Source organism: Nicotiana tabacum, chromosome 18 (assembly GCF_000715075.1).
Source record: "Nicotiana tabacum cultivar K326 chromosome 18, ASM71507v2, whole genome shotgun sequence".
Lineage (NCBI taxonomy): Eukaryota > Viridiplantae > Streptophyta > Magnoliopsida > Solanales > Solanaceae > Nicotiana > Nicotiana tabacum.
Genome location: NC_134097.1, coordinates 42,253,418 through 42,267,298, shown reverse-complemented (window position 1 = coordinate 42,267,298; position 13,881 = coordinate 42,253,418).

Genomic DNA, 13,881 nt, shown 5'->3' with positions numbered 1-13,881 from the left:
AATCAAGGAAAATATGAATCTGTTTAACAATCCGCGAATCAGAAATCCGAGTAAGGAATTCTGTTAACCCGGGAGAAGGTATTAGGCATTCCCGAGTTCCGTGGTTCTAGCACGGTCGCTAAACTGTTATATTCGGCTTAATTATCTAATTTTAATCAATTGTGAACCTGTGTGCCGATTTTAACCTTTTAACTGCTTTTACTTAATTTTTAAAGAAGATTGAACGTCGTTTAAAACATGTCTTTGGATCGCGCCACATGAAATGCACCCGCAATCCTAAACATATTTTATTCAACGTTTTAGGATTTGATTTGGGTCACATGAAATGCATACCCGAGTTTAGGAAGGTAATATTATTAAACTAATGTGCCTAGAACAATTTTGCGTTTGCTATTTGGGAGGGCCATGGAATCTAGCTAAATAGCACGCCTCGAATTATAAGGATTGAGCCAAACATAAAATAAAATGAGGGTCGTGCAATCGAGGCTTTGTTCGGCACGACATACCAAGAATTATTCTAATTAACGGGTTTGATGCTAACTCGTGAGGGCCATGAGCTAGTCGTTCATCTATCATGGCTCTCTTCAGTTAAATTATGGTCTTGATCTATTTAAGTGCAAAATAAATTTTCCCCTCCCAAGTGGCATTCCAAGATCTCTACATTTGGAATTGGGCTAAGTTGGGCTAACAAGAACTGGGCCCAAAACCGAGCTCTGTAGTATGACAAACATATTGTGTTCCTCCAAATCGAATTAACGTGAAGGTTAAAAGAGGCAAGGCAGCGAAATTAACGCATGAAGAGCGAACCAATCATGAAGTGAAATCCATGTTACATCCGATCACAAACACATACTATCTTAACAGGGAATGACAGATAACTAGATCAATCAAATGCCCCCCATATCAAACATTGGTTTATCATGACACAGAATCAATCTAAAAAAAACAATCATTTTACTCGAAAGCTGGTTTAATCTAGACGAGATGGTAGAAGGAAATCTGTGAAGTGTCCTACTGAACAAACATGAATCTTAAACTTTAAACTTGCAGTAGCCGTGTTTACCAAAACAGTATTTGCATGAATTAATACATATACAAGCCATCATCTATATTCTAGCCCTTCAAAACACTAAAACCTGTTGCATTTTAGCAAACTATGACCCAGAATACAAAGCAGACATGAAGCTGCGCAATAAAATCCATGATTCACCTGTCATACTGAACAACACCTACAAAACCTATTCATACACCTTCCAAACATGCTCTTTAATATTGAAATTGAACCTTTAGTTCCAAACACAAATCCAATTTTATACTATACCAGTGACAGCTCAATTAATAACCAACAGCACAGATATACTACATGGTATTAGACAGTAAAAATCAGAGAAAAACTAGATCAAACACAACTTGTATTCCATGGAATTCCCACTCAATTTACATGATCATCATTTAGTCAGTGCTTCTGGGCTATGGATATACCTGGAAATAAAAGAGGGATAGTGGAAATGCAAAGTCAGCAGTCAGCAGTAACAGAAATTTACCCAAATTCAACAAAACCAGCAACGAAATCAGTCCAGAAGAGAGGAACCAATTCCCCAACTCAAAACAAGGCTTTCATTACCCAAGTTCAAACCATTTTGAACCTCAAATAGGATCAGGTATTCTTCAGCAGTAAAAGAAACAAACTTCAAAAGTTCTAATCAGAATTTCAATGCAACATTAATTTTCAGTTGTTTTGGTTTTTTTTCAGAAATTTTTTATATCTTTTCAGTCTCTTCGATCTGCCTTGAAAGACAAGAAATGATGCCTTTATAGGCAAGAAAACAGGGCAGCCTTAAGGGTTCAGTTTTTTATTTTAGTCCTTTTCAAATTTTCCTTTTAGCTTAGGAGCCCTTATCCAATTTTTTTTTGTTTAACTACCCTGATTCAAATTTCAATTGGTTAGGCAGTCCCCCTCCCCAGCTTCCTAGAAGCTTCCCAATTTTGTTACTCATAGATTCCCTTCCCCAATTTTCCAAACTACCCCTCGAGCCATGGTTATTTACTCTAGGAAACCAACATACCCCTGTTGATACTTAGACAGACTGAATGGGCCATGGGTCAATTTGGCCCAACTGTTCAACCCCAAATGAACCAGACTAGACCCAAAAACCCAACCCTCAATATCAAAGATCTACTCGGCCCAACTAGCAGTTATTTGACTACCAAATAACACAAAATAATTAAACTTTAGCCTAAATGGTTTACTAACTAAACTTAACCAAACTAACAATTTGACAACTAACCTAACAAGACTCCGACTACTCATGCATGAATGAATAGATTCCGGAACAAATGAAGAATGATTCGAGAAGAGGAGAAGAAACAGAAAATTTGAAAACAAACGAGGGACAGATTAAACCAAAAGAAAGAAAGAAAAAATACCTTAGAAAAGTTCGAAAAATAAAAGGGAAGCCTGGGTCTTCAGATCCTCGGATTTTCCGGCCAAATCTGAGGTTAATTGTGTGCTCTTACGAAGAACACACGAATAAACTCAGATTCGGCACGAAATTTTGCCAAAACGTGACTTGGGATTTCTGGGGTTCGTTTTTGATCTAAGATTCGAGGAGCTAGGGCAACATTCGAGGGAAACGGAGTGGGGATTCGGAATGAGGGGGTCAGGGTGGTTCGGTGGTGTGATTTTGGTGGCATTTGGAGGTGGCGCCGCCACCGAAGGCTGGGGATTTGGGGGCGGCTCAGCTAGGGTTTCAGGGTGTTTCTGGTGGGGGTGTTGAGCAGAAGGGGTTCTGGGGGGGAGGTTTCAGACACTTAAATACCACCGGGGCTTCAGTTCTGAGCCATTCGATCAAGGGGAGATCAACGGTTCAGATCAATACTTATTGAAACGACGTCGATTCGTTTGGGGAGGGGAAGCCAGACCGGGTTAGGGTGGCTTGGGCCGGGTATTGGGTAGTTTTCGTTTGGGCTGGGGAAATTTGGATTGATTTTGGCCCAGATTTAGATTTCCTCTCATTTCTTTCTTTTCCTTTTCAATTTCCAAAATTCTTTTCTTTTCAAAATTAAAATAAACCCTAAATTAACTAATAATAATTTTTAAACTAAATTAACCTACCCAATTAGATTAATCACTCATCATGGTATTTACAATAACTAATTAAATCCTAAATTTAAAGAAAAATTATACAATTCAAAATTAAAAAGTAAAAATGCAAAATGAATTATTTTTTGTGATTTTCATTTTTTTGAAACAAACTAATTTGATAATTAATATAAAAATATAAAATTAAATCCTAAATGCAGATGCAACATATTTTTTTGTATTTTTCATGAATTAAATAAAATAAACGTGCACAGACAAATGCAAATAATTAACAGAAAATGCCACGAAATCCAACAAAATTGCAAACACTGAAAGAAATTATTTTGTTTTGAATTTGTTGGAGTAATTCATATAGGGCAAAAATCACGTGCTCACACTCAATATATGCTAGGGATCTCTCGGTATCCCGAGGATCTCTTGGTATCCTCAATATATGTGCCAGGGATACCCCTTTTGAGCTTGTGTTATTTTCTTTGACTACCCTCTTTTGGAATCGAGTTTAGAGTCAACAGTCAAAAAAAATATACAAAAAAAATAAAAAGAAAAAGAAAAAGAAAAAAAAAGAGAGAAAGAGAGAGAGTCTATGTCCCAAGAGTACAAACTGGGACAATTCTTAGGAAGTTTAGGTGAAAAAAAGATGATGAAGAAGAAAAGAACTGGCAAAGGTCCATGCTCCCAAAAAATAGAAGCTGGGGCAACTTGTTTTGAAAACAGAAAAAAAAAGAAAAAAAGAGAAAAACAAAAAAAAACAAAAAAAGAAGATGACTTTTTTTAGCTAGGTCAGATGTTTGAACTACGTTCAACTTGATTCCTTAAAAAAGGATACGTAGGCAGCCTCACGGTTCGGCCCAACCAAATAAGAATTCAGAAAAGAAAAAAAGTTTCCAAAAAAAAAATTCTCAGTATCTGAAACTGGGGCAAAGATTTTATTTTACTTTTGAAAGAGTCGATTCCAAGAGTTGTAAGTCTAAATCCCCCTTTTATTTTGAGTCTACGTTAAGCCTTCATGCCGACTCTTTTGTCCAACCCTATCCAAAACCGTCCAAATAAAGACCTCTCAATATGTCTTGAAGAATGCCAAGAGAAGCATGCAATGAGCAACGACTGTCACGCGACATAGAACACTGTCAAATTGCTCGCACAAGAAAGTAAAAGAAAAAGAAAAATAAGGAAAATGAGAGAGTCTTACTAGTGAAAACCTTCACGGGCACTGTAAGGCGACGGTAAGCAGAGATGAATAAATGAGAGAGACTTGTGTCGCACCTCCTTTTTCCGACCCCGCGAGGGGCGTAGGGAGTTTTTTCCAAGTAAAGGACAGTCGAAACGGGATTTGTTTATTTATTTCAGAGTCGCCACTTGGGAGATTTAGGGTGTCCCAAGTCACCAGTTTAATCCCGAATCGAGGAAAAGAATGACTCTATATTACAGTCCGCGAACCAGAAATCCGGATAAGGAATTCTGTTAACCCGGGAGAAGGTGTTAGGCATTCCCGAGTTCCGTGGTTCTAGCACGGTCGCTCAATTGTCATATTTGGCTTATTTATCTGATTTTAATACCATTATGAACCGATGTGCCAATTTTAACTCTTTACCACTTTATTATTATTATTATTATTTTTAAAAAAATTGTGAACATCGTTTAAAACATGTCTTTGGATTACGTCACATGAAATGCACCCGCAATCCGGAACACATTTTTATTCAATGTTTTAGGATTTAGATTTGGGTCGCATGAAATGCGCATCCGAGTTTAAGAAGGTAAAATTAATTAAATCGCACCTAAAGAGTCTAGCGTATCATTATTTTGGGTAGGGCCGTGAAATTTGCTAAAACGGCTCCTCCCTAATTCTAAGCGATTAAATGTACATTTATTGAGGGCCCCGCAATCTATACATTTCATTAAGCGAGGCTCATCTCATTTATTTGGACAAATCTTAAAACGACTACATTTTTCTATAAAAATGAGTCTCTAAAATAAAGAAAGAAAATCCTAATTTATTACTAGCTTTTATTATTTTAAGAAGACATGACATGCTAATTGCTTGATTAATACAAATATGGATGAAAAAGGAATTTCACTCTTAATTTCGAAATTATAAATAAAATAAAAATTCAACAACTAATATTCAAAATAAACAAATATAGCTAGATTAAAACTCAGCATTGTTATTTTTTTTAAAAAAAATTATTGAGATTAATTATTCACAATCATTTGAAACTAGATTTAACCATAATTACTAAAGCTTATTAGAAAGTTTATTAGACTTAAACGTTCTCTTAATCTTGCTTAAGCTCAAGTCATGCCTTAATGCCTAATTTACGATGTTTAATTTAAATTCGTGTCTTAGCTAAATTTAGCTACTTGTTCATGATCAACCTATAATCTTGAAGCCTTCATAACTAGTGAATTAACCTATTTTGCCGAACTGATTTATTACAGACTAACTTATGATATTATTTTCTTATTCCATTTATTATTTAGTAATTCATGAAATAGCTTAAATACAATCAACAAAAGGAACAAAGAAATAAAAACGAAATTAAAACTTCAAATTTTCATTCTTCATATGTATTCACGCTTCATATTTCGGATTACAATAAACAGCTTTTCAGTTGTGTACCTGATATTGGAAGCAAAAGAAAATGAATATGAGAATCAGCAACAGCAGTAAAATCAGTACAACACAGCAACAATAGCCCAGCAACAGTAACAACCCAGTAACAGACCGGTGTAGTAATCCAAAAAAAAAAAAAAGCTTCCAGCTTTTATGAAACAACAATTAATTCTGATTTCAAACAACAAAAGAAAACAGAATATTTTTTTTAGTTTTTTTTTATATTTGAAAGCTTAAATATTTTTCGGAATTTTCTATCTCTTAAATGTTCAGCCCTTTTCTCTCTCTTATTTTCAGATTTGTTTCTCTCTCTCGTTTTTTTCCTGTCTGTGTATTTCTCCTCCCCCTTGTGTTCAAGACTTCACATATATATAACCCATCCCATAAATCCTTTAATCAATTAAATCAATACTTTTTCTCTACCCAACCCATTATCTTTCCACTCATCCCCATTACATTAAATAAACATATCACACCACCCCATTATATTTTGTCCCCCATGCTTTGTTTAAAATAATGCAAGATTCCCCTTTAATTTAAATCTTGTCCCCCCTTTATATTAAATAATCATATCACAACCCACCCCATTTCATTTTGTCCCCCATGCTTCAAATAAACAATTTCAAAATGTACAATTCCTAAACTACCCCTTCCGACCTTACTGAAATTACCAAACTACCCCTGAACGTATTACAAATTTACCAAACTACCCATCAGCTATAACACATCAATTAATCAAACTTAACCAAAATATAGACAATATGATCAATTTCTAACAATGTTCAAACAACAATATGAACACGGATGAACATCATAACAACAATATCACATGAACATGATTTTAACAACATTTCAACAACAAATCACATGAACACAAATTGAACAACCAAGAACAACTAAAATTTGATTGAACAATATTTTTAGCAACAACAAACCTATTTTTCGGATTTAAACAACAACAACAATCAAACAAGTATATTTAGATTCTTAAATTCAATAATATTGAACTTAAAATCAACTCTAACAACATTACAACAAACAATTTTATATTAAACTTTAAACAAGATTATGAGACCAATTCAAGAAATAATCACAAATGATAAACAAGAAATCAAACTATAAAAAATTCGGATTCAAGATCATCCAAACAAAGTATGAACATGAATGAATCTATTTAACACAACAAACATGACGGATTAAACGATTAAATCAATATATTCCTTTAACACAACTAAATTCTTTAAACAAATAACAAGATCGACGAAGAAACAATTATGAACTTAAACTTGAACTTAACAATACTAACAATTTCTAACAATACATAAACACATGAAACAAATTGAAGAAATAGTTAATTAAATTTCAATTTGAATCTAACAAACAACAAACTAACAAATATTCACTTAAACAATAACACAAACATGAAATGAATATGAAAACAACTAATTAAACTTCTATTTTGAAATCTGAAAATTAATTTTAACAAAGCACATGAACATGAACAAACTAGAAAAAATGATTTCAACGATAAACAACGAACAAAACAAGAATCAAATATTTAACGATTTTAACTTTTAGAAATATAAAAACGAAATATGGACAAAATAAAACTCAAAAACAACTAACCGGAGATGAATCAACGAAGAACTTTGATTGTAAACAAATCTGTCCGAGCCTCGACCAAAGCTCGAACAAATGACGACGAAGACGAAGAGAAGATGAAGCAGCCCGTAGCTACTGCCGCGACGAGCAGCAGCAATCCGTCCAACACCTGCTGCGACGAGCAGCAGCAGCACGACGTCAAGACAGCGGTCACGGCGACAGGCAGCAGCAGTCCGGCGGCGACAGGCAGCAGCACATCGCGGACAGCCATGGACGACGACATGGTCGACGTCGAAGCTCGTCCATGGCTGTGTTCGTTTGGTTGTTTGATTGAGACAGAAGCAGCAGCAGCTGGTCGATCATGGCAGCGGCAGTCCATCGAGGAGGATGACGGGAAGACGACGCACCGGCAGAAGCAACGGGGAGCAGAAACGGGCAGCAGTGCGCACAACGGAGGTTTGACGAAGAAGATGAAGCAACGGAGAAACCATGGACGACGTCGACGGAAAAAATGAAGACGTGAAGATGGAGGGGAAGCCATGGTTGGGGTGTAAGGGGGGGCAGCCATGGTTGTGTTTTTTTAGCTTGGGGAAGATGATGAAAAGAGAGAAAGAGAAGAAAGGGGGGGGGGGGGGCGGATTGGTTAGGTCTTTTTAGGGTTTTTTCTCTTTTTTTTTGTTTTGTGTTGTTTGTAAGATAATAGGATGTTGGGTTATGGACTGGGTCGACCCAGTTCGAAATGGACTGGGTCGTAGGGAAGATTGGGCCATTTTTTGGGCCTATGGCTTGAAATCGAAGAAGAGACCCAATTCCGACTTTCTTTATATTTTCGCTCCCTTTTCTTCTTTTATTTCTCTAAAACTAAATTATAAAAATACTTAAACTATTATTAAGAACTAAATTAAGTTATAAAAGCGCAAATTAACTCTCAATAACAATTAACGCACAATTAAGTATTAATTAAGCATAAAATTGTATATTTGGACATTAAATGCTAAAAATGCAAACGATGCCTATTTTTGTAATTTTTAATTTTTGTAAAACAAATTTAATCACTAACAATTGTAGAATTAAATCCTATATGCAAAATGCGACATATTTTTGTATTTTTTATTAATTTAGCAAATAAACATGCACAGACAAATACAAATAATTATTCAAAATATCACAAAATATCACAAAATTGCACATCAAAGAAAAATCATTTTGTTTTTGAATTTTTGGGAGTAATTCTCATATTGGGCAAAAATCACGTGCTTACAACTTGTTGGTGAAAACCCCTCGGGCACTACTAGTCGAAAGTGAGTCGTGAAGCTGATGCAAAGAATTGGCACGAACAAGCCCGACTTCAAAGGTCATAGGAATGGTAAAAGAAAATATTAGGTCTGTTTGATAGATCGGCCATTAAGTCCAAAATGCATGTCATGATTCATTAAGGCTAGTTATTTGAAAAAAAAAAGAAAAAAAAAACAACTTCCTTCTGTCCTTCCGACAGGGGCATTTTTTGTTAATACTTGTTTCTTTGCATCATTTGTGTCCTTCACTCTGAGTTAGTCCTTGTCAAAACAAGCAAGAAAAGATTTCAAAATCTTCTACCAGCTTTTTAGTTGCACAAAGTAAATTTGGCTAGCACACTCGGTTGTTAATGTCAACATGCCTTGAGGATTCATACAAAGGCTTCCCCAAAAGACTCTTGTCATCCTGCTTGGCGCAAAAAAGATAACTGGTGATTCTCTTTAACAGACAAATTGCTCAAAAAGCAGAAAGTCATTCAAGATATCGGAAATGGTCACCTAGGCAAAGATCTCCAGTTGAGATAAGGCTGATTGAGCCACAAGTACAAATGATACTAGGTGTGAAACAATTAGGGTTGATGCATAGCAAAAGTCTCTTGAAGCCGACTCAAGCTGATTGAGCAGAAGCCAAGCTGCCCAAAGACTCAAGGCCACAAACCGACCATTATTTTTGAAACTGACAAATTTTTCTTTGTGCGAAACAGGAACAAAGCGGTGCAAGGAAAGTGATTCAAAAAGAAAAAAACAAAAAAGGAAAAAAAACAAAAAAAAAGAGAAGAAAGAGAAAAGACGAGAAGAGCCGACAAAAGGAAGTTTCTCAAATCTTTGCCTTTATTTATCTTGCTATTGTACATAAAATCTTGCCTTTGATTTTTATATTTTTCCTCCTAGGATAAAAAGTCCTAGCCTGATGGATTTTCGTCCCAATATAAATCCTGGTCTGATGAACTTTCTCCTGTGATCAAAATCTTAGTCTGATGAATATTTCTCCTAAGATAGAAGACCTAGTCTGATGAACTTTCGTCTGATGAAACTTTCTCCTAAGATAACAAGATAAAGACCTAGTCTGATGACTTTCTCCTAGGATCGAAATCTTAGTCTGATGAATCTTTCTCCTATGATAAAGAAACCTAATCTGATGAAAAAGAAAAGGGACCTAGTCTGATGTACTCTCTCCTAGGATCAAAATCTTAGTTTAATGATTTTTTCTCCTAAGATAGTAGACCTAGTCTGATGAATTTTCTCCTAGGATACAAAATCTTAGTCTGATGAATCTTTTTCTTAAGATGTGAAAACCTAGTCTGATGAACTTTCTCCTAGGATAAACGTCTTAGTCAGATGAATCTTTCTCCTAAGATAAAAAAAAAAGAAAAAGAAAAGGGACCTAGTCTGATGAACTCTCTCCTAGGATCAAAATCTTAGTCTGATGAATCTTTCTCCTAAGATAGAAAACCTAGTCCGATGAATTTTCTCCTAGGATAATAATTTAAAAAAAAAAAGGAAGTCTGAATTTGAAAAAAAAAGGGGGGAGTCATTTTTTAGTTTTCTTAAGATTATCAATGTTTAGTTTTCCTGAAATTAGGGGTCCCGCCTGGAGAATAGGATCAGTCTTTACTTTAGTCAAGCTTAGTTTATAGTTTTCCTAGTCTATTCTTTAGTTTACTCTCATCATTGCATCAATAGTACAAGTGGTTTACAATTTTGCTAACAACTCACAAATCTTCCTAGTGCAAACTAGGGCAGAAAAAATTTCTTGTGTTTTGTCTGTTTGGTTGTAATCTGGCGCCCACCTGGAGAACAGGGGAAAACAACTCAAATTTCAAGGGAAAGCAGTTTCGAAGGAAGACAGTTCAAGTTTCAAAGGGAAAATGGTTCAAGGTGCAAGCGAAAACAGTCAAGTAACAAGAGAAGACGGTTCAAATTCAGCAATCAGGTGCCTACCTAGAGAATAAGAGAATTCACTTCAGAATACAATTCAAGTCAGCAACAAAAGAAGCTCGCGACAAGAATGCGAGTCAGCAGTCCAAGATGATCAACAGAAGTTAGTCACAATCCAGAATAAAAAGAAAAAAAACAAAAAGAAAGACAAGAAGTGAATCCAAATGCAGAAGTTAATGAAAGATGTGAGCTGCTCAAGACAGGGCTGGGGTCACAAGCTCTACATGTCCCGTCTTGGTTTGAAAAGCTGAAGAAGATTAAACCAACACCTGTGGCTAACAAGCATCAAGATTTAGATCATGGTCCGCATGAAGAATCAACCAAGACTCAAGATCAAGCTTCAGAAGACTCATAGACAGGAATCTTGTAACTCGTAGCTGATAGGTTTAGTTAGTCTTTTTTATTTTTTATTTTGATGTAATAACGGGACCGCAGACCGGAACCTCAGCGGAATGGCACCTCGACTGGCTCTTCACCTCGGCATACTCCATCATCTTACTCACCTCCGAACTACACGTGGCCTCATTCCTTTATAGCTAAGGATATGTAGGCAGCACAGATACCAGGGCTCGGTCACATTCCTCTTTTCTCTTAGTTTTGGTCTCCTTAAATAAAGGGTAGGGTCAAAAAACTTGTCTAGTCGTTCATTGTCCGAAAACTCTTCGCGTTTCTAGTCAAAGAGGGGCAGCTGTAGACATGTGATTTTTGACCCTCCCCAAGATTTTTCATACTTTAGCATGTAAATATTTAATTTAGGTCTAATATCGCTATTTCAACCAATTTTGACTCCTTTACTTTATTTTATTACAAGAAAATAAAAATTACAAAAATATTTTATTTTATGTACCTTTCATAAAGTAAAAAAAATATACAAAAATAGTACCTTATTTTTATCTTTATATAATCTTGAAAAATACAAAAATATATAATAGTTTCATGTTTTAATATAGTTTAGTTTAATTAATTAGAATTTATTTTTTCATCATGTAGTATAGTTATTTTATATTAAAGGAGTTTAGCTATAGTTTTGAATAATAATTTTTGGAGTCTTCTTAGCCCAAAATTGAGACACAAAAAGACATAGTCCAACCCAATTACCCTTAGCCCATTCTTCCCAACCCATTAGCCCATTTAAGTGCAAGATTTAATCCTAGCCATCTATTTCCTTTTAATCCAATGGTCATCATCCTTTCCCACTTTTATATAAAATACCCAATTATAGAAATCCTACCCTTAGTTTTCAATTCCTAGACCTAGCTACACCCCAATTCCCAAAAAGACCAGCCATTTTTCCATCCTTAAAAATCTGATTTGCAAAAACCCAAAACCCTACCTCACGAGTCCGGTTAATTTCACACTATAATCGATCGGTTGATTTGATTAAAAATCAGCAACTTTTTCAGTTGCAAATTTCAATTTCAACTTTTTCAATCGATTGGTTGATTTGGATTAACTATAAGTCATTAGAGGTTAAATCTCAATCAAAAGCATATGTGGAAATCAAACCCCCATCGTCCCACTATCTGCTTGTGTAGGTGATAACAGTTATGATTGTGGCTAATTGGGGTTTTAGCCTTGGCTTGCAGCCGGCTAACTTAAAGTAGTAGCAAGTGTCACACCTCCTTTTTCCTCCCCCGCGAGGGGTGGAGGAGTTTTTTCCAATTAAAGGACAATCGAAACGGGATTTGTTTGTTTATTTCAGAGTCGCCACTTGGGAGATTTAGGGTGTCCCAAGTCACCAATTTTAATCCTGAATCGAGGAAAAGAATGACTCCATATTACAGTCTGCGTACCAGAAATCCGGATAAGGAATTCTGTTAACCCGGGAGAAGGTGTTAGGCATTCCCGAGTTCCGTGGTTCTAGCACGGTCGCTCAACTGTCATATTCGGCTTAAATATCTGATTTTTATACGATTATGAGCTCATGTGCAAATTTTTAACTCTTTACCGCTTTTATTATTATATTTTTAAAAGAATGTGAACATCGTTTAAAAACATGTCTTTGGATTGCGTCACATAAAATGCACCCGCGATCCGGAACGTATTTTTTATTCAATGTTTTGGGATTTGGATTTGGGTCGCATAAATACGCACCCGTGTTTAGTAATGTATTATTATTAAAATCGTGCCTACAACGATTAGCGTATTATTATTTCAGGGTAAGACCATGGAATTCACTAAACAGTCCATCCCGAATTCTAAATATTCAATTAAACATTTATTGAGGGCCCCGCAATTGGTGCATTTTATTGGGCGAGGCTAATCTCATTTTATTTTTAAAGGACAGTCCTAAAATGCCTACATTTTTCTCTTATTAAATTTGTCTCTACAAAATAAAAGAGAAAATGTCTTAATTTATTTACATACTTGAGTTGTTATAGATGGGTTTCGAATATGATTCATAAAATCTGAAAATGATGCAAACAGGACAGTCAATTTTAATCCTAGACCATTTACATGCTGAAATTAACCAATATTATTTAACTAAACAATATTCCTACCAAGTTCCTAAATGGCCTATTCGTTTGATTTTTTGACTAGACGGAGTTACTACACCATTTATTTATTTTTAGGCAATATATAGATAGTTCATCCGTTAAGCTATCGTCGGATGTTCCACTATATATATTAAATAGCTACATGATTCTGATTTTTGCAAGCTAAATAATTTATATATACAAATAAAATTCAGAATATAATTAAATTAAATTTAGAACTTCAACTCTTCATTTTCGTATTCATGCTTCATATTTCGGTTTACAATAACCAGCGTGTCAGTTGTGTACCTGATATTGGAAGCAAAAGAAAAGGGAGATCAGCAGAAATTCAGTAGCATACAACTACAGCAACCCCAGCAACCAGTAACAACCAGCAACGAGAAACTTAGTGACAGATTTTGAAATCAAGACAAAATCCAGAAACACCAACAACAATCAACGGACAGAAACAAAGGGAATCTTTTAAGATTTTGAAAGACTAGTTAGTGTTTAACCCTTAATTTCTGAATCCGTATATCAGAATATTTGGATTGTATATCAGGTGTATACTATTCTTCTTTTGAATTTCTAGAATGTTTTTCTTTTTATTTTTCTGAAGTCTTAGTATTTTTCGGAATTTCCTCTCTCTTCAGATTTTCTTCTGTATTCTGTCCCTCTCTTGTATTCTTATTTTGTCCGTCCTCTTCTCTTATTTTCTGTCTCTCTTTTTTTCTTCTTTTTTAGTCCCCAGCTCTCAAATGTAAAAGTCTGTCTAAAAACTCTCCTGTATCAAGTTTTTTCTATTTATTCTCATCCCAAACCCTTTAATCAATTAATAAAACCACCACTTCC